We start from the raw sequence: 18063 nt of genomic DNA, 5'->3' as shown, positions 1-18063 counted from the left end.
TGCTGAGCCTGCAGCCGGGGGGGTGGGCCTCTGAGTGAGGACCAGCTGAAGCGTGCTGGGGTCTTGACCCACAGAGACCAGGAGGTAATAAATGTGCATGGGCTCCAGTCACTGGGTTTGTAGTGAGCACAGAAAACAAATATAGGCGGTGAGGACTAAGTGGGTGGTTGACTCAGAGGGGCAGAGGGAGCAAGTCAGGGGAGCGGCTGGGGGGCTGGGGGGACAATGGCCTGGAGGAGGGGAGGCACCCCTCGCACCCCGGGGCCGGGCCCCAGCCCCGGGAGACAGCCCCTCCGGAGCCCTGCCTGCTGGGCCAGGTCTGCCCTTTCTTGCGAGCTTTTTTTTAAGTTCCAGGGAGGATACAACAAGGTCGGCACTACTGTACCCACCAGATTGGAGCAGAAAACCAAGCCGGGAGAGGCTGTGATTTTCCAAGGCCCCAGAGGCATTAGGTGATGGACCTAGGGTTAGAACACGGGTGGGTCTCACCTCAAAGCTCATTTTCTTACCTCAGCCCCACATTTCTGTTCCACGTCCATTTTACAGAAGGGAAAAGTGAGGCCCAGGAAGGGGAGGCGGGTTGCAGAGACACCAGGCTAATTGATAACAGAAGGTCACAGGGACTGAGCCTGTACCACGCACGAGCCCAAACCTGTATCGGACTCTGATCACGTGCTCCTGCTAACATGCCCGTTTCACAGACGAAGAGGGAACCGAGAGGGTCAGGAACTGTCCAAGGCCACAGCGCAAGCGAGGGAGCTATAAAGTCGCAATGGGAACCCAGGCAACGTGCCTCTTCTACAAAAGCTGGTTCAGAACCCGCAGACACTGAGGACTGGGTAAGGAGAGCTGGTGGGAAGGAGCGGACAGACGTCAGAAAGCGGCCCCAGCTGAGTGAAATGACGAAATCAGGGCCACCCGGCCAGCAGGGCTTGGTCCTTTTCCCTTCTTTTAAGACAACAGCTTTCAGCTTTGACTGTCTGCAGCCCAAGACTTTCTTGGAAATCACCCTGCCTGCCCCACCCCAAAGCTGATAGGAGTTGGACGTGAAGCTTCCCCTGAACCAGACTGCCTCCCCACGCCTGGGAAGGTACATGCTGTCCATCCTGTCCAGCAAGGCAGTCCTCCCTGGACTTCTGGCTCACCCCACTCCCAGGCCAGCTGATGGTGCAGCTGTCCTGGAGGTTGCTCGGCCCCTGGCCACTCTCTGAGGAGCCTGAAACCCTCCTCCATCCTCTCCAGAGCTGGGGCCAAGCAGATGCCCAGAGACTCTCTCTGGCCCCCCAGGGTGTCAGGCCGGCCGGCTGGGTGGGAGTGCTGGGCAGGGATCTCAAGCCACTTTCCCCTGGCCCCTGGGCCACGCTGCCCTTCGGGGCCCCTGAGCTGTGTCCACACATTCCTGGCGGCCTGCTGCACTGAAGACGAGCCAGAGAGGAAGGGCTGCAGAGCTGAGGGCGAGGAGGCTGCCTCTGGCCTTCCGGGGGCTCCCCTCCAAGCTTTCAAGCTGCTAAATGGGGTCCAGGTGCTGCCCAAGCCCCCGCCCCCTCAACGGCCCTCATTCAGGCCCTTCCCCACCGTGCTCGGCACCCAGGTTTACCCCTCACAGGGTCCCTGCAGAGAAACTCCTACCATCCCCGTGTTACAGGCTCAGAGAAGGGGAAGTGACTCCTCTAGGGTCACACGGCCAGGGCGTGGAAGACCAGGGTGCTGGCCGACGGGTTTCATGGCTGGGCCCTGGTTTGTGGGGTGGCCAGTTGGAGACTGAGGTCACACAGTGGCCAAGGTGAGGTGGTCTGAGCCTGCGGGAGCCCCTTGAGAGGCTAGAGGGCCTCCGGGCAACTTCCTGATTACCTGCACCCCGGGCAGGAATGGGAACCCCTCCTGCACACCTGCCAGGGCAGCCCGCCCTGCTTTGTTCCTGGGCCTGGGAGACCCTCACACCCACGTCTCTTCAGCCAGGCTGGGCTCCCCTCTGCCTCTCAGCCCACCTTGTGACAGTACAAGCTCTGGAGGCAGACCCTGGTGCCTTTCTGGAACTGCTTATCATTTATCCATCACGTGGAGCCTGGTTTCCTGACCATCGTGAAACTCACGTGGGTCTGAACCCAGTGCCTTCAGGGGTGAGCCCTGATTGGCTGAGCTCATCGGCATACCCTGCCCTCCTTCCATGGTGATTGGTTCAGGGGAGAGTCCTTTAGCCAATGAGAGCCAATCTGCATGATGGATCAATCATTCACTAGCACTGTCAGGAAGGAACATTTCTTTCTACACAGACTCATTTCCTCCATGTGGGAGCCATGAAAAGAGTGACCAGTCGCCATCTGATGGTCTTGAGGGAAGAGCCTGCCTTGGAATGGAGCCGCTCGAGGGGAGGAAGTGAGCAGAGGAGAGAAAGCAAGCTGGTCTTGAGCCTGGATTGTGCCATGCCTGAAGCTGTTGTTTCTCAGCTGTCAGATGATTGAGCCAGTAGATCCTCTGTAATGCTGAAGTCAGCTTGATTGAGTTTCCTGTGTTACCTGCAGCTCAGATTGCTGTTCAGGGGCTCTGCCCAGCCAAACCTGACAATAAACAAGAACTCAGCTACTTGGTGGGGTTACGCCACGGAACGGACTGCCTGCCATGTGCTGGAAGCTGTCTATTTTACATCCCCACGATGAGGTTCCCTTTGCGTGGGCGAGGATCTGAGACCGATAGATCACCGAGCCTTACCCAAGGCTAGGATTTGAACTTGGGTCTGTCTGACTCCACAGCCCGTGTGGGTTCTCTGCCCCTGGGCAGTCCCTCCCGGGGCACCGCCTGTGAGCTGGAGCCCAGAGCCTGGCCACAGGACATCTGGGGAGGCTCTCCCGTGTGGACCCGCATCCTGCCAGCCAGCCTGGCAAGTCCACGGGCACTCCTTGGGCCGCGCATGTCAGGGAGTGTTGGCTGGCTGGGGGCATCCCTGCACGGGGGTGGGAGGGAGCATAGTGTTGGCCTGAGCCGGCTCCAGGGTGCAGGCGGCTCCTAGCTCAAGTTGTAGGTTCTGCCGCATCCTTAGCTCACCCCTCCCTCCCCAAACCCGAATGTCAGTCCCCATCCCACCCAGTGACTGAGTGGACGCGTATCCTGCGGCCCCTTCCCAGGACCCCTCACCGCAGGGACTTCCTCTTCCACCCTTCCTTGGGGCCCCCACGCCACATCCTGGATCTCATATCACCAGAAACTGCTCACCTCTGAAATCTCAGTTTCTAACCATCCCCCTTGCTTTTATTTATTTTTTTTTAGCTGTGGGATCTTAGTTCCCTGATCAGAGGTTGAATCCATGCCCCCCTGCAGGGGAAGCTTAGAGACTTAACCACTGGACTGACAGGGAATTTCCCCTAACCTTGGTTTGAAAAAATATATAACAACTTTGTTGGGATGTGATTCATATGCCATACAGTTCACCCTTTTGTGGAGTGAAGTTCAGTGGTTTTTTAGCATTTTCACTATGTACAGCCATCACTAGACAGCTTATTAAAAAGCAGAGACATCACTTTGCCAACAAAGGTCCGTCTAGTCAAAGCTGTGGTTTTTCCAGTAGTCGTATATATATGTGAGAGCTGAGCTCTCATCATAAAGAAAGCTGAGTGCTGAAGAACTTATGCTTTCGAACTGTGGTGTTGGAGAAGACTCTTGAGAGTCCCTTGGAGAGCAAGGAGATCCAACCAGTCTATCCTAAAGGAGATCAGTCCTGAATAGTCATTAGAAGGACTGATGCTGAAGCTGAAACTCCAATACTTTGGCCACCTGATGCAAAGAACCGACTCATTTGAAAAGACCCTGATGGTGGGAAAGATTGAAGGTGGGAGGAGAAGGGGATGACAGAGGATGAGATGGTTGGATGGCATCACCAACTCGATGGACATGAGTTTGAGCCAAGTCCAGGAGATGGTGAAGGACAGGGAAGTGTACTGTAGTCCATGGGGTCGCAAAAAAGAGTCAGACACGACTGAGCGACTGACCAACAAAACAACTGTCACTACAATTAATTTTAGAACATTCCCCTAAAAAGAAACCCTGTACCTGTTGCCTGTCACTCCCCATTTTCCCTTCACCAAGGCCCCTGACGATGGCGGATCTAGTTTCCATCTCTGTGGATTTGCCTGGTCTGGACATTTCACAAATGGAATCACGCAACACGTGGTCCTGTTGTGACCGGCTTCTTTCACTTATCATAAGGCTTTCAAGGGTCATCCTGTTGTCATTATGTAACAGTACTTCATTTCTTCCCATGGCTAAGTTCTGTTCCATCCCATGGATATGCCGCCTGTCGTGTGTCCATTTATGATCCATTGTTATCCACTAGTGTCTGTTTGGGTTGTGCTCAGATTTTTGGTTCTCATGGAAAAATACTATGAACATTCATATATGTTTATGTAGAGATAACTTCACAGTTCTCTTGGATACGTACCTGGGGGTGGACTTGCTGGGTCATACGGTAAAGAAAGTGTTAGTTGCTCAGGTCGTGTCCGACTCTTTGCGACCCCGTGGACTGCAGCCCGCCAGGCTCCTCTGTCCATGGAATCCTCCAGGCAAGGATACTGGAGTGGGCTGCCATTTCCTTCTCCAGGGGATCTTCCTGACCCGGGCATTGAACACAGGTCTCCCACATTGCAGGCAGATTCTTTACCAGCTGAGCCACCAGGGAAGGATACTAACTCTATGCTTAACCATTTGAGGAACCGCCAGCCTGCTTTCCCAAGAGACTGCACCATTTTACGTTCCCACCCGCGGTGAGGCTCTGACGTCTCCACATCCTTGCCCATCCTTGTTATTTTCTGTCTTTTAAAAAATTCGTATAGTTATCCTGCTCTATATGAGGTGGTATTCCACTGTGGTTTGGATTTGCATTCCCCTGGTGTTGAGCATCTTTTCATGTGTTTATTGGCCTTTTGAATATTTCCCTTGGAGAAATGTCTATTCAGATCCTTTGTCCATCTTTAAACTGGGTTACATTTTTTTTTTTTTTTTGCTGAGTTGTAAGAGTTCTTTATACATTCTGGATAAAATCCCTTTATCAAATATATGATTTGTAAATATTTTCCCATTCCATAGGCTGTATTTTTACTGGCATCTTTTGCAGGCTCCCCTCGTGGCTCAGGTGGTAAAGAATCTGCCTGCAACGTGGGAGACCTGGGTTCGATCCCTGGGTTGGGAAGATCTTCCCTGGAGAAGGGCACGGCTACCCACTCCAGTATTCTTGCAGGGAGAACTCCATGGACAGAGGAGCCTGGCTACAGTCCATGGGAATTGCAAAGGGCTGGACATGACTGGGTGCCTAACACTTGAATTGAAGCATGAAAGTTTCAAATTTGTTTTTTAAGCTGTACAGCTTGGGCATCTTAGTTCCCCAGTGAGGGTCTAATCCAGGCCCTTGTCAGTAAGAGCACAGAATCCTAACCACCAGATCGCCAGGGAACCCCAGAGGTTCGGCTTTGACGGGGTCCAGTTTGTCTACTTTTTCTTTGGTTTCTTGTGTTTTTGGTGACCTGTCCAAGGTGCCTTTGTCTAACCTAAGGTCATGAACGTTTATTCCTGTATTTTCTCCTGGGAGTTCTGTAGATTTAGCTCTTCTGTTTGGGTCTGCGATCCATTCTGAGTTAATTTCTGTGTTTGGCGAGCAGCAGGGACCCAGCCTCGCTCATCTGCTCTGGGAGGCCGGGGTCTCAGTGCCCTTTGCCCACCCCTCTGGCCTGCTCACATGTCCTCTGCGACAGTTCTGAGTGCCTGACCCCCTGGAGGCCACCAGGCCCTGACCCCTCTCTGAAGTCGGTCTCCCGGGGAGCCTGAAGTTGTCTCTCTGTGGCCAGTGTGGGCAGGGGACGTGCAGGGAAAGGCGGAGATGGAGAGCAGGGCTCGGGTGAAGGGTTCCAAGCTGGGATGCTAGGGGGCCGGAGGGTGGGCTGGTGTGTCCTTGAGGGTGGCAAGGGCTGCTTTGTGGAGGGGAGGGGCGAAGCAGCTGAGAGAGCATGGTGCCTGCCTGGGATGGCCCAGGGTGTCCAGCACTGGGCTCGGCACTTCTGTGGCGCTTTGAGCTGCCAGTACGATGCCTCTTTAACCCAAGCCCCAGAGTGGATGCGTTCCTCGCAAACCCCGCCAGGCTGTTCCCTATAATTTCCTTGCGGATAGGTCGGGAGCTTCAGCCCCGAGGCCCGTGGTTCCCTGCCCCCAGGAGGCCTCGGTGCCCACCCCGCCCTCGGCCGGCTCTGGCCACCCCAGCCCGCCCTGAGTTTGTGCAGACGCAGCACGTGGGCTCCTGCTCCGCGGCCAGCCGCCCGAGTGACCTCAGCCCCGAGGCATGCCCCCTGCCCACGCCCCTTCTCCCCCCCACCCCTCCCTGCCCCGGGCCTGGCGCCCTGGAGCGCGGGCGGGGCTCTGGGCCGCCCAGGGTGCAGCTCAGGGCCCTCCTCTCCACTTCCTGGGCCGCTCCAGCCCCTTTCCCACCTCCCAGCCTGGCCAGGCTCCAGCAGCGACGCTTCTGTCTGGAGGTGGATGCTGCTGATGGTTGAGCGTTGTGAATGGATTTAATGCCCCTGAGCTGCACACCTAAAAATGATCTAAAAGGTAGGCTTTATGCTGTATCTATTTTACTACAGTTAAAAAAAGAAAGTCCACACCTCCTTTACTGGCAACGAGGGGCCTCGTGCTGTGGCGGAAGTCAGCCCGCCCGCCCACTTCCATCCCCTCCGCAGCACCTGGGGAGATTTCGGCCGCAGTGCAAACCTCCAGGCCTCTGCCCACACCGCTTTCCAACCAAGTGGAACACCCACTTCATCCAGGGGCACCCTCGGTGTTCCCCCCTGTGCCGGGCGCCTGTGGGCGAATGGGGACCTCTGGACAGACGGGCAGACGGGGACCGATTCTTGCGTAGGTAAAATGCTGCTCACGAGGGGCTCCTGGGAATTTATCAATAAACAATCGAGGCTTGGCTGTGGTGTCTCCCACGGGCTATTTATGACCCTGAAGACTGGTGTGACATTTGGTGGCCTCCTAGGAGGCCATGTTGGGAAAAATCAGCCTGGGCCTATGTCTTGTACATTTCTATCAAAATACGGAAGGAAGCTCTCCATGTGAACCCTGGGGGAGGGGCCCTGGGTGAGTTTTTCCCTTGCTGATTGCCTCTCTCTCCATGGACACGTATGGAGGTAACACTTTGAATAGTGGTTTTTAAGAGATGTGTGTGCACGCGTGTGTGCACATGCGCATGTGCCCACGTGTACATGTGTGTGCAGTGTGTGTGTGCTGATGTGAGTGTATGGCTTTGGATGTGCGGTGCGTGTCCACGTGTGCTCAGGGGTGCGTGTGTGTATGTGTGCGTTCATGTGCAGTGTGTGTGCACGCTCTCCCTGGCCGTGTGTCGGCATCCACACTCCAGCCACTGTCCTGCCCAGCAGACAGTCCTGGTCCCTGAGGCAGCCTGTTCCCAGGGCCTGGTCAAGAGAGTTCTCCCCTGACTTCCTGTTCTGGGATCCTTCTGGAGGGGAGGAGGGGGAAGGGGAGGGGGAGGGTGGAGGAGGGGGAGGGGGAGGAACTGGAGTGGGGAGGAGGGGTTAGGAAGTGAAGGGGTAAGAGGGAGGAGGGGGAGGAGGAGGGGGGGAAGGAGGGGGAGGAGGAGGGGGGGAAGGAGGGGGAGGAGGAGGGGTTAGGAAGTGAAAGGGGAGAAGGGAGGGGGTGGAGGAGAGGGAGTAGAGGGGGAGGTGGACGGGGGAGGCCCGCGCCTCCAGCTGGGTCCAGGCAGGGGCCAGGATGCTGAGAGCGCAGTGCTGACCATGGTTCTGGGAAGGCCAGACTCCTGGGGACAAAACCTTGCTCTGCCCTTTGTCATCACAGACAGGAGGAGCAGAGCTGGTCCGGGTCTCAGGTGAGGACACCGAGGCCCGGGGAGGCATCGTTGAGCGAGGGAGCGCGGAGTCGGGGGGCTTGGAGCTCTGCGGCCCCACCCCAGGGCTTCGCCTCTCCAGCTGGCCACCAGGCACACGGGGACAGCGTAGACACGAGCGCTGCGCCCGGGCAGGTGGGTCCAGGAGCATCTGTCTAGCACCACTGCACACACCAGGCAAGGCCAGGGGACAAGGGTCCCGTCCACACTTGGCCAGAGTCCGTGTTGGAAAGCGTCCTCGAGCCCGGGGCCCCGTCCCTGTCACAGCCCTGCCACTCACCGGCCCTTGGCCCCAAGCAGCCACCCACCCACCAAAACGCCGTTTCCTCTCCTGCAACATGGGCCGCCGCGCTGACCTCACCCGGTGGTCACAGATGACCGCCGAGGCCGACCCCGGGTGCCACCCACATCGCGCTCGGTAAACACATCAGGGCCTCCCGTCCGCTCCCCCCCGACATCCCGCCTCACCTCCACCATGGCCCCGTCCTCTCGGGCCATGGGACCCCTGCCCTGTCTCTGCACACCCCGGAAATGCCTGTGTGATGACGCCGCCGGCAAACAGGCACGTCTGTGCCCCGGGAGTCCGGCCCTGCCACTCGCCTGCCTCAGCTATCTCCCTGTTGCTGGCTCTCTCTCTCAAGCTATTAGTATGCAACTCGTTTTCCGTAGTATTATTAATCCTACTGGCTGCTTCCAATAATAAAATATTATTGTGGCTCATCTAGAAAGTAGCAAAGAATAGACACACAGTTTTTAGAGTCACTCCCTCACAGTAAGTTGGATGGTGGGGCCCTGCAAACGATGGATCCAAGTTCTTAAGCCCCAGACTGGGAGGGATACATTATAAGTTTGAGATGGACATGTGCACACTGCTATATTTAAAACAGACAACCAACAAGGGCCTACTGTACAGCACAGGGAATGCTGCTCCGGTCTGTAATGACCTAAACAGGAAAAGATCTTGAAAGAGAACAGATACATGTGTATGTACAATGGAATCCCTCTGCTGTACCCCTAAAACCAACACAACATGGTTATTCAACTCTCGTCGCTCAGTCGTGTCCGACTCTGCGACCCCATGAACCGCAGCACGCCAGGCCTCCCTGTCCATCACCAACTCCCGGAGTTCACTCAGACTCACATCCATCAAGTCACTGATGCCATCCAGCCATCTCATCCTCTGTCGTCCCCTTCTCCTCCTGCCCCCAATCCCTCCCAGCATCAGAGTCTTTTCCAATGAGTCAACTCTTCGCATGAGGTGGCCAAAGTACTGGAGTTTCAGCTTTAGCATCAGTCCTTCAAATGAATATTCAATTACACTCCAATATAAAATAAAACTTAAAAAAAAAAAAAAAGGCAAACCAGACCCTGTGAATGTAAACTTCCTTATTTGGAAATAGGGTCCTTATAAATGTAATTAAGTTAAAGGTCTTGGGATGAGATCCCCCTGGGTTACCTGCTGCTGCTGCTAAGTCGCTTGTCGTGTCTGACTCTGTGCGACCCCATAAACGGCAGCCCGCCAGGCTCCCCCATCCCTGGGATTCTCCAGGCAAGAACACTGGAGTGGGTTGCCATTTCCTTCTCCAATGCATGAGAGTGAAAAGTGAAAGTGACGTTGCTCAGTTGTGTCCGACTCTAGTGACCCCATGGACTGCAGCCTACAAGGCTCCTCTGTCCGTGGGGTTTGCTAGGCAAGAGTACTGGAGTGGGGTGCTACTGCCTTCTCCGTTACCTGGGAGGGTCCTAAACCCAGGGATGGGAGTCCTTGTAAGACACACACACAGAGGAGGAGACAATGTCCATGTGACGATGGAGACGGAGACTGGAGTGCATGATGGGCCAAAAGCCCAGGAACACCTGGAGCCCCCAGGAGGCGGAGGAGGCAGGAGGTCTCCTCCCCAGGAGCTTTGGGAGGGACCCGGCCCCGCAGAACCGTTTATTTGGAGTTTTGGCCTCTGAGACGGTAAGAAAATCAATTTCTATCGTTTTGTGCTCACTGCTTTCAGTTTCAGTGCAGTCGCTCAGTCGTGTACTTCTTAGTCGTGTCTAACTCTTTGCGACCCCGTGGACTGTAGCGCCCAGGCTCCTCTGTCCATGGATACTGGAGTGGGGTGCCATGCCCGCCTCCAGAGCACCTTCCTGACCCAGGGCTGGAAGCTGTGTCTCTTGCATCGGCCGGGGGCCTCTTTACCAGGAAGCCCTTCCATCGTTTGCAGTCACTCCATCTGTGGTGCTTTGTCAAGGCAGGTCCAGGAGACAAACAGTGAGCCCAACCCCAGCCGTCAGGGTGGGTCTTGTCGACAGGTGGGGTGCCATCCTCCGGTCGTGAGCCTTGGGGCCTGTGTATGTGTTCGTTACACAGTTTAGATTTTACTGAGAGACCTTGTGGTGTCTTCATTTTTTTTTTAAAAAAAACACGATTTCATGAACATTTTCTCATTTTATAAAGTATTTTCATGAATGCATCTTTTGACGACAAAAATGTACATTAGAAGTTACACCTGTATCTCATGAAACTTAGAGCATACGGGAATATACACAGAAGGGATAAACGTTAGGCTGGACTATGGTGACCACAGACAACCGTCTCATTGCTTTTCTCCGAGGCGTGCACCTTGGTCACAGTCTTGCCGGGATGTGTAAAATGGTGTGGCCACTCTGGAAAATTATCTGGTAGCTTCTTAAAAATGAAAAAAATCCACTAAAGTAAACATCTATGTGTGACCGAGCTTTCACATTCCTGGGCGTTCATTCCAGAGACAGGAAGACTCACGGTCACGTGAGACCTGCAAGCCATCCTTCAGAGAGGTTTTCCGGGTAGTGGCCCAGAGTGGGGACAGCCCAGTGTCCTGCGTGGGTGGTGAAGCCAACCATGCACGTCTGTCCCTCTCATCCGCACTGTGGACGCCTCTCCCAACGCCAGGGAAAAAGCTACTGGTACACAGCAACCTGGGCGGCCCCCAGGGCATCACGTGGAGGGGACAAGGTCTCTGTCACAGCTTCACACGCCATGTGATTCCTTGACGTCACCTTCCTGGAAGGACAGAATCACAGGGATGGAGAACAGGGGCATGTGTGCCGGGGGTTAGAGGTGGGAGGTGCGTGAGCCGTAGGGAAGTGGTCGTGGGGGGTGGGACCAGCTTTGTGTCCTCACTGCGGGACGCTCGTCGGAATCTACACCTGTGCTGAAGGGACACGCACTCACACGCGCACGCACACACGTGTTCCCTCTGCAGAGCGGTTACCTAAGGTGCAGCCGGGTGGAGGGTACACGGGAGGTCTCTGCGTGTTTGCAACTTTCTGCAAATCAATAATCATTTCAAAATAGAAAGTTAAACAACGTCCTGCTGGGAAGACAGAAAGCACTCCCGGCACTTCAGAGTTGTGACGGGCACCAGGGTGGTGATGGAGCTGCAGAAGAGCGGAAGCAGGGCACGGAGCTGCCACCGCCCCGGGGGCTGGGGGTGGGGGCGGTTCCTGAGGTCTGGGACTGCCTGGCCAGGTGTGCCCGCCCGTACCCATCACCCGTCCCTAACCCCTCTGCTCTCCTGAGCTCAGCTGGAAGCTGGCTGGCGGCCTGGAAGGGGTCCTCTCCCCGCAGATGCAGGGCAGAGCGGGGAAGGCCAAGCTGGGGCTGGGGGAGCGGGGGCCACTGACCAGCAGGCTGTGTACCTCGGGGGCTCCTGTCGTGACGTGCGTCGTGTTTACTGAGTCGCGTCCCGGAGCGACCCCTTTCCCAAAAGCCTGCCGCTGGAGGCCACGTGTCGCCTGGCCTGCATGGGTGCTGTCATCTGTCAGTCAATCCCACCTCCTCGCGCAGGGCGCTGCCCCTGATAAGGCCGGATGAAAGCTCCTGGGTGTGAACGTTGGCGGGCATCGCACTGGCTTCTTCGGGAAGGAGTCGCACCCGAGTAGCTGCAGGGTCACTGGTGGAAATGCTTGAAGACTTGGCACTGGGACCACCTCGCTTTGCAGAAAGGTTCTGCCGGTGGCGCTTTCCTCCAGCCGGAGCACTGGGCTGGTCGCACCTTTGGCATCGTGGAGTCTCGTCCTGAGTTACTTGCCTCGCGCTGCCACCTCAGCCCAGCTCCTGCTGCTGGGTGAGCATCCTTGGATGCCATCGCTAGGAGGGGTGCCAGGATGGAAGGCCAGCGGGTCGTCTGTGCTCTAGGGGACGCCTGGGGTCTGGTCCGCAGCTGCTCTCCCCCAAACCCTCCCCTGGCGGCTGCTGGAGGGGCTGGCCTCACCCTCGGCCACACCCTCCAACTCCTGGGCCTGGTCCGGGGCCTCTCCCTGGGCTGGCTCTGCCTGGAATTGCCCCAGACACCACTCCACCTGCCGGCCCGGCGTCCATCCACACACGGCGCCCGTGAGCCTCGGGGAGACGTGGACAGCGCTGAGCGCCGTCAGGAGCTGGAGACGTTGCTGTCACGCGGAGCCGGGCACCCTACGGCCCCCCTCAGCGGAAGCCTGCCCAGCCCCCGGTGGGATCTCCAGCCCCTTCTCTGTGTCCCCTCCCTGCTTTGTCTCCTCACCTGAGGACAGAGATGGGGCCGTCCACCCCTGGCCCCTTCAGAAGGTCACGCCGTTCTTCCGGGCTACCCCAGTGCACCCACCCCGGGCCCCGCCGGCTGGAGCAGGGCGTGACTCTGTGCAGGGGACACTGGGCTGGGTGTCCCTGGACCGCAGGAGCCCCCATGCGAGTGGGGGAGGCCAGGCTTTGAGCCAGTGGGTGTCGGAACTTGGGGGCACCCACGACAGGTGATCAACAAAACCCTAGATCTGAGTGAGGTCACAACCTGAGGGCGGACCTGAGTTTGGGGGCACCGCTCAACACCCCACTACTGTCCTCAGGGCTCCCGGCCTCCTGGAGATCAGAGTTAGATGCTCAGCCTGCTCAGTAGGCAGATATCACTGCCATTAATTTTTCACCCCATATTGCAGTGACATTTTCTTCCCCTAGCTGTGGGCCCAGGGTCCTCAGGCAACAGTTAAATGAATACACCGGTAATGAGACAAGGAAAGCATTGAGGGTGATCCAGGTAAGGGGGAGACGTGAGTCACATCCCAGCCCCTGCTGGACACGGACCAGGCTCCAGCCCACCTCCCGTAAGGGTGAGTCCACTCCATGCCCTGACCAGCCCAGGGTTACCGGGACAAACCACGCCAGGTGCGGGCTGGGTACCCAGGAGCTGCAGGTGGCTTTGCTCGTGCGTGCTGCCTCCTCGCCCAGGGGCTCCTATTCACCCTTCAGGACCCACCGTGAATGGCCCTTCTGTAAAGCCCTTTCTGGATGCAAGGCCTCCCTGCTGGGACTCCACCTTGCCCTCGTCACCTCACTGTGCAGCGCTCTCCACGGGAGATGGTCGCCACCTGGGCGTCTGGGTTCCGTCTTTCTCAACCCTGGGCTTCAGCTTCCCGGAGGGGCTGCGGCCACGTGGTCTCTGCAGGTGCTTCATCCTGAAGGAGCCTCGGCTCCCACCGTCCACCCAGTGTGCGTGTGGTGGTTCAGGGCAGGAATTTCCACACGGGTGTTTGTCAAACATGTACTTCACCAAAGCAGCCTGGCAAGGGCGCTGCAGCAGGAAGCCCAACGTCGGCTTGCCTGGCCCGCCCTTCAGGGGAAAAAATACATGACAATAACTCACGATGAAAAATACGGCCCGGGAAAGAGGCGGCTCAGGGATTTCTGAGAAAAGAACTTTCTGTTTTGTGCAGGAATCCGCCAAGTCTCCCCCCGTGTGGGTTCAAGGCCTGTTCTTAGCTGTGCAAGACACACCTGCCGCTGGGGCCCAGGGAGGCTGGCAGGGCTCCCCAGCCCCTGGGATGACTCCCGCCGGCTTCCCAACCAGCCTCACGGAAGGAGGCCGACTCCTCGCGGACCCACCTTCCGTCAGGAGGCCCCGGCCCCTGGGCCTTCTGCCTGAGCTTCCTGGGAGCTGGCCCAGAGCTGGGCTGGCATAGACGGTGGATGGACCCACCCTGGACCTCACAGCCAGCAGGACGCCGGCGGGCAAACAGGTGGCGACCATCTACCGTGAAAAGTGCTGCACGGTGAGGTGTAGACAGCAAGGTGGAGACCAGTGGGGAGGCCTTGCATCCGGAAAAGGCTTTACAGAAGGGGGCATTCACAGTGGGTCCTGGAGGGTGACTAGGAGCCCCTGGGTGAGGAGGCAGCACACATGTGCAAAGGGGATGTGACGGGCGGATTATGGCCCAGTGCACATAAGTAATCCCTCTGTTCTTTTCTCAAGCCTTTTCCCAGAAAAAGATAAGAACCGTGCCATTTACTGAGGGCTCGTGCTTAACAAACACACCCTCACATGATCCTTGCAGTAATCCCTGAAATCAGCATCGCTATCCCCGTGGTACAGAGGAGAAAAACAAGGGTCCCCAGGGGGGTGATGCTCACAGATGTGTAGCTCTGAGCATCAGAGTGGGGACCCCTCCGACCTTGGACACGCCCCTCCGACCTTGGACACACCCTTCTGACCTTGGGCATGCCCCTCCAACCTTGGGCACGCCCCATCACGGTCCTCAGCCCCTCATGTGCCTGGTGGGGATGTCAAAAGTGCCTGACACCCCTGAACAGCTCCCTTCTGGGGTCTGTCTGGCCCCTCGGGCACGCGTTTCTTGGAGATGCTACTTCCTGGGTCAGAGGCAAGGTCGGTGTCCTCCAGGAAGGCAATGGGGCCAGGCAGACGTGGGTGGGAATACCTCTCCCCTGCAATCTCTCCCCCCACCAATTCCTGTCCGTCTTCATTCCCCCACCTCGCTCTCTCTCTCACACACACACACACACACACACACACACACACACACAGAGCTCCCAAAGGGAAAGAAACCAGGTCTCAGAGTCCAGGCCCCAGACCCAGAGGACAGCAGCCTTCAGGGATGCTCACAGCAGCTGGAGGGCCTGAGGTTTCTCAGAGGAAACCCGCCTGCCCTCCTGCCTCCTGCCTCCTGCCGGGCCAGTGGCCCCAACCCAGGACCCAAGTTCCCAGGCTCTAGGCCACACCCTTTCCTTCCTGCTGGGTGTGGGGGGTGGTGGGGGGGTGGCGGGGGGCGGCGGGGGGCGGGTGGGGACTCAGACTGCCTGCCTATCCCAGGCTGCTGGTGTGGATGGACTGCCCCCTCCCCGCCCGCCTCCCTGTGGCTCTTGGTGGGATCCACTCCTCCACCGGCTCTATGAATCCACCGGTAGCCGTGGCGTTTGAGTTGCCCTTGACGGATGTAAGAGGCAGGATGTGTGGGTTACTCGCTCAGTTGCGTCCGACTCTTTGCGACCCCAGCCGGGCTCCTCTGTCTGTGGGATTCTCTAGGCAGGAATACTGGAGAGGGTGGCCATTGCCTTCTCCAGGGAGAGGCAGGATGGTAGCCTCCAAAACATCCACTCCCAAACGTTGGATCCTGTGACCTTTTATGGTAAATGTGTTTAAATCAAGGGTCCTGAGATGGGTGAGCCTCCTGCTTATCTGGGTGACCCTGTGTGTGTTCACAAGTGTCCTTGTGTCGGGGAGGCACAGAGGAGGGGATGTGGAGATGGAGCAGGGACGTCTGAGGATGCGATGCTGCCCTTGAAGGCTGGCCTGACGCGGCCACAAGCCAAGCATGCTGGCAGCCCCCGCTGCTGGAGCAGGCAAGGAGCCGTCCTGCCCGAGGGCCTCCGGGGGCCAGGCCAGACTTCCGGCCTCCAGAACCCAGAGGGTAGTGTTCTGTAGTCCTAAAGCCACCCCATCTGTGGGCATCTGTTACAGCTTCCATAGGGAACTATGAGGTTCTTAAATACGAGTGAAAAGTTTTAAAAAAGGACTGACTGCCCTCCAGACCCCTGTGTGTACCTAACTTGTCCCCTGTGTTCCCAAAAGGGCCCCCACCAGCGCGGGAAGCCTGCAGAGGAGGACTTACTTCGGACCAATGCTTACAGCCCTCCCCAGGTACCTAGGAGCCCTGGAAAAGCTGTCCTGGGGTGGGGGTGAGGAGGGGAGGGCAGGCCTCACACTTCTGAGCCCCTAAGTGGGGGGGCGTGGCCCCAGATGGCCGGAAAGATTGGGGCTCTCACTCTGGCTACTCTCAGAGTCATCTGGGGAGCTTTTTTTTTTTGGACTGTGCTGCGAGGCATGCTGGGTCTTAGTTCCCTGACCAGGGATCGAACCTGGGGCCCCTGCCGTGAAGGTGGGGAGTTCTAACCACTGCGCCTCTGGGGAGGTCCCAGCTCTACCTGGTTCTGATGCCAGGTCCCCACCTCCAACTGCTTTATGAGAAAGTTGGGGCAGGGACCGTGCTCGCGCGATTCCCATGACCGTGTTCAGTTCAGTTCAGTTCAGTCGCTCAGTCGTGTCTGACTCTGCGACCCCATGGACCATGACCATGTTATTACTCTTGGCTTTAGACGTGGCAGCCTTATGATCTGAACTCAGCCACCCTGAGCGGCACCTGCCCGGCCCCTCAGTTCTCAGGGGCTCTCAGACAGCTCTGCTGTCAGGGAAGACCTCACCCCCCACCCTCCAGTCCTGGGTGCCACTCTGCTGGTGGCCATGGTCTGGCCCGGGTCTCCCTACATGGAGGCCCCCACTCACGTCCCCCAGGGGTCCTGCAAGCCTCGGGCCTCCCAGAGCCCTCTCGACACTTCCTTGTCCCCAGACTGGGGTCGGGGACGCCCTGGCCAGCCGCCACTGCAGCCCCAGCCTCCGCACCCGGAGACCCACGCTGAGCCTCCTTCCTCTCTCCGCCCCTTCCAGTTTCCCAAAGGGAGTTTGGGAGGTTTTAATTACCAAAGGACCAGGGGGGTACCTAGTGGTCCCGTGGTTAGGACAGGGAGCTTTCACAGTCATGACCCAGCTTCAGTCTCTGGTCAGGGAACTAAGATGCCCAACGCCACGAAGCCAGGCAAAACAAAGCAAAACAGGGCAGGCCCTGGGCCCTCCCGGCATTCAGTCACCCTGTTTGATTCACTGCCCCCCACACACAGCCGGCCTTCAGGGGACCCTTAGTCCATTTTTAAAGAGCAGTTTTACATTCATGGAAGAGTTGAGGGGAAGATACTGAGAGTCCCCATGTGCCTCTCCACACCCCCGCTGGTGCACAGACCCCCGCAGCGCCAACATCCCCCACCAGAGCGGCACCTTCGTTACAATCGGTGAATCACACGGGCACATCACCACCATCAAAGGCCGCGGTTTACTTTGGGGGTCACTCTTGGTTTTGCCAGTTCCAGCTGCTGCTGCCTCTGCTGCTGCTAAGTTGCTTCAGTCGTGTCCGACTCTGTGTGACCCCATAGATGGCAGCTCACCAGACTCCCCCGTCCCGGGGATTCTCCAGGCAAGAACACTGGAGTGGGTTGCCATGTCCTTCTCCAAAGCATAAAAGTGAAAAGTGAAAGTGAAGTCGCTCAGTCGTGTCCGACTCTTAGCGACCCCATGGACTGCAGCCCACCAGGCTCCTCCATCCATGGGATTCTCCAGGCAAGAGGACTGGAGTGGGCTGCCATTGCCCTCTCCTTGCCTGTTCCAGAGACTTGGACAAATCTGAGACGACACGTGCCCGTCGTTAGAGTCATCCCGAGGAGTCTGCTGCCCTGAAAACTCACGTTCCGCCTCTTCATCCCTTCACCCGCCGCCCTTGGCAACCACTGCTCTTTTTACTGTTTCTATTTCGCTGTTGTTTAGTCGCTAAGTTGCGTCTGACTCTTTGCGACCCCATGGACTCCAGCACGCCAGGACTCCCTGCCCCTCACCATCTCCCGGAGTTTCCTCAAACTCATGTCCATTGAGTCGGTGATGCCATCCGCCCATCTCATCCTCTGTCGTTCCCTTCTCCTCCCGCCTTCGATCTTTCCCAGCATCAGGGTCTTTTTCAATGAGTCAACTCCTCGCATCAGCTGGCTAAAGTACTGGAGCTTCAGCTTCAGCCTCAGTCCTTTCAATGAATATTCAGGGTTGATTTCCTTTAGGACTGATGGGTTGGATCTCTTTGCAGTCTCAAGAGTCTCCTCCAACACCAGTTGCCTTTTCCGGAATGTCAGATAGCTGGACTCATACAGTCTGTGGCCCTTTGAGAGTGGCTTCTGTCACTTAGAGCTACGCGATTGAGTTCCCACCCCCCATGTTTTTCAGAGGCTTGATCGCTCGTCTCTTTCAAGCTCTGAATGTTAGCTATTTCTC

This window comes from Bos javanicus, chromosome 6 (genome assembly GCF_032452875.1).
Source record: "Bos javanicus breed banteng chromosome 6, ARS-OSU_banteng_1.0, whole genome shotgun sequence".
NCBI lineage: Eukaryota > Metazoa > Chordata > Mammalia > Artiodactyla > Bovidae > Bos > Bos javanicus.
The sequence above is the reverse complement of the archived record's forward strand: the minus strand, read 5'-3'. Positions refer to the sequence as shown.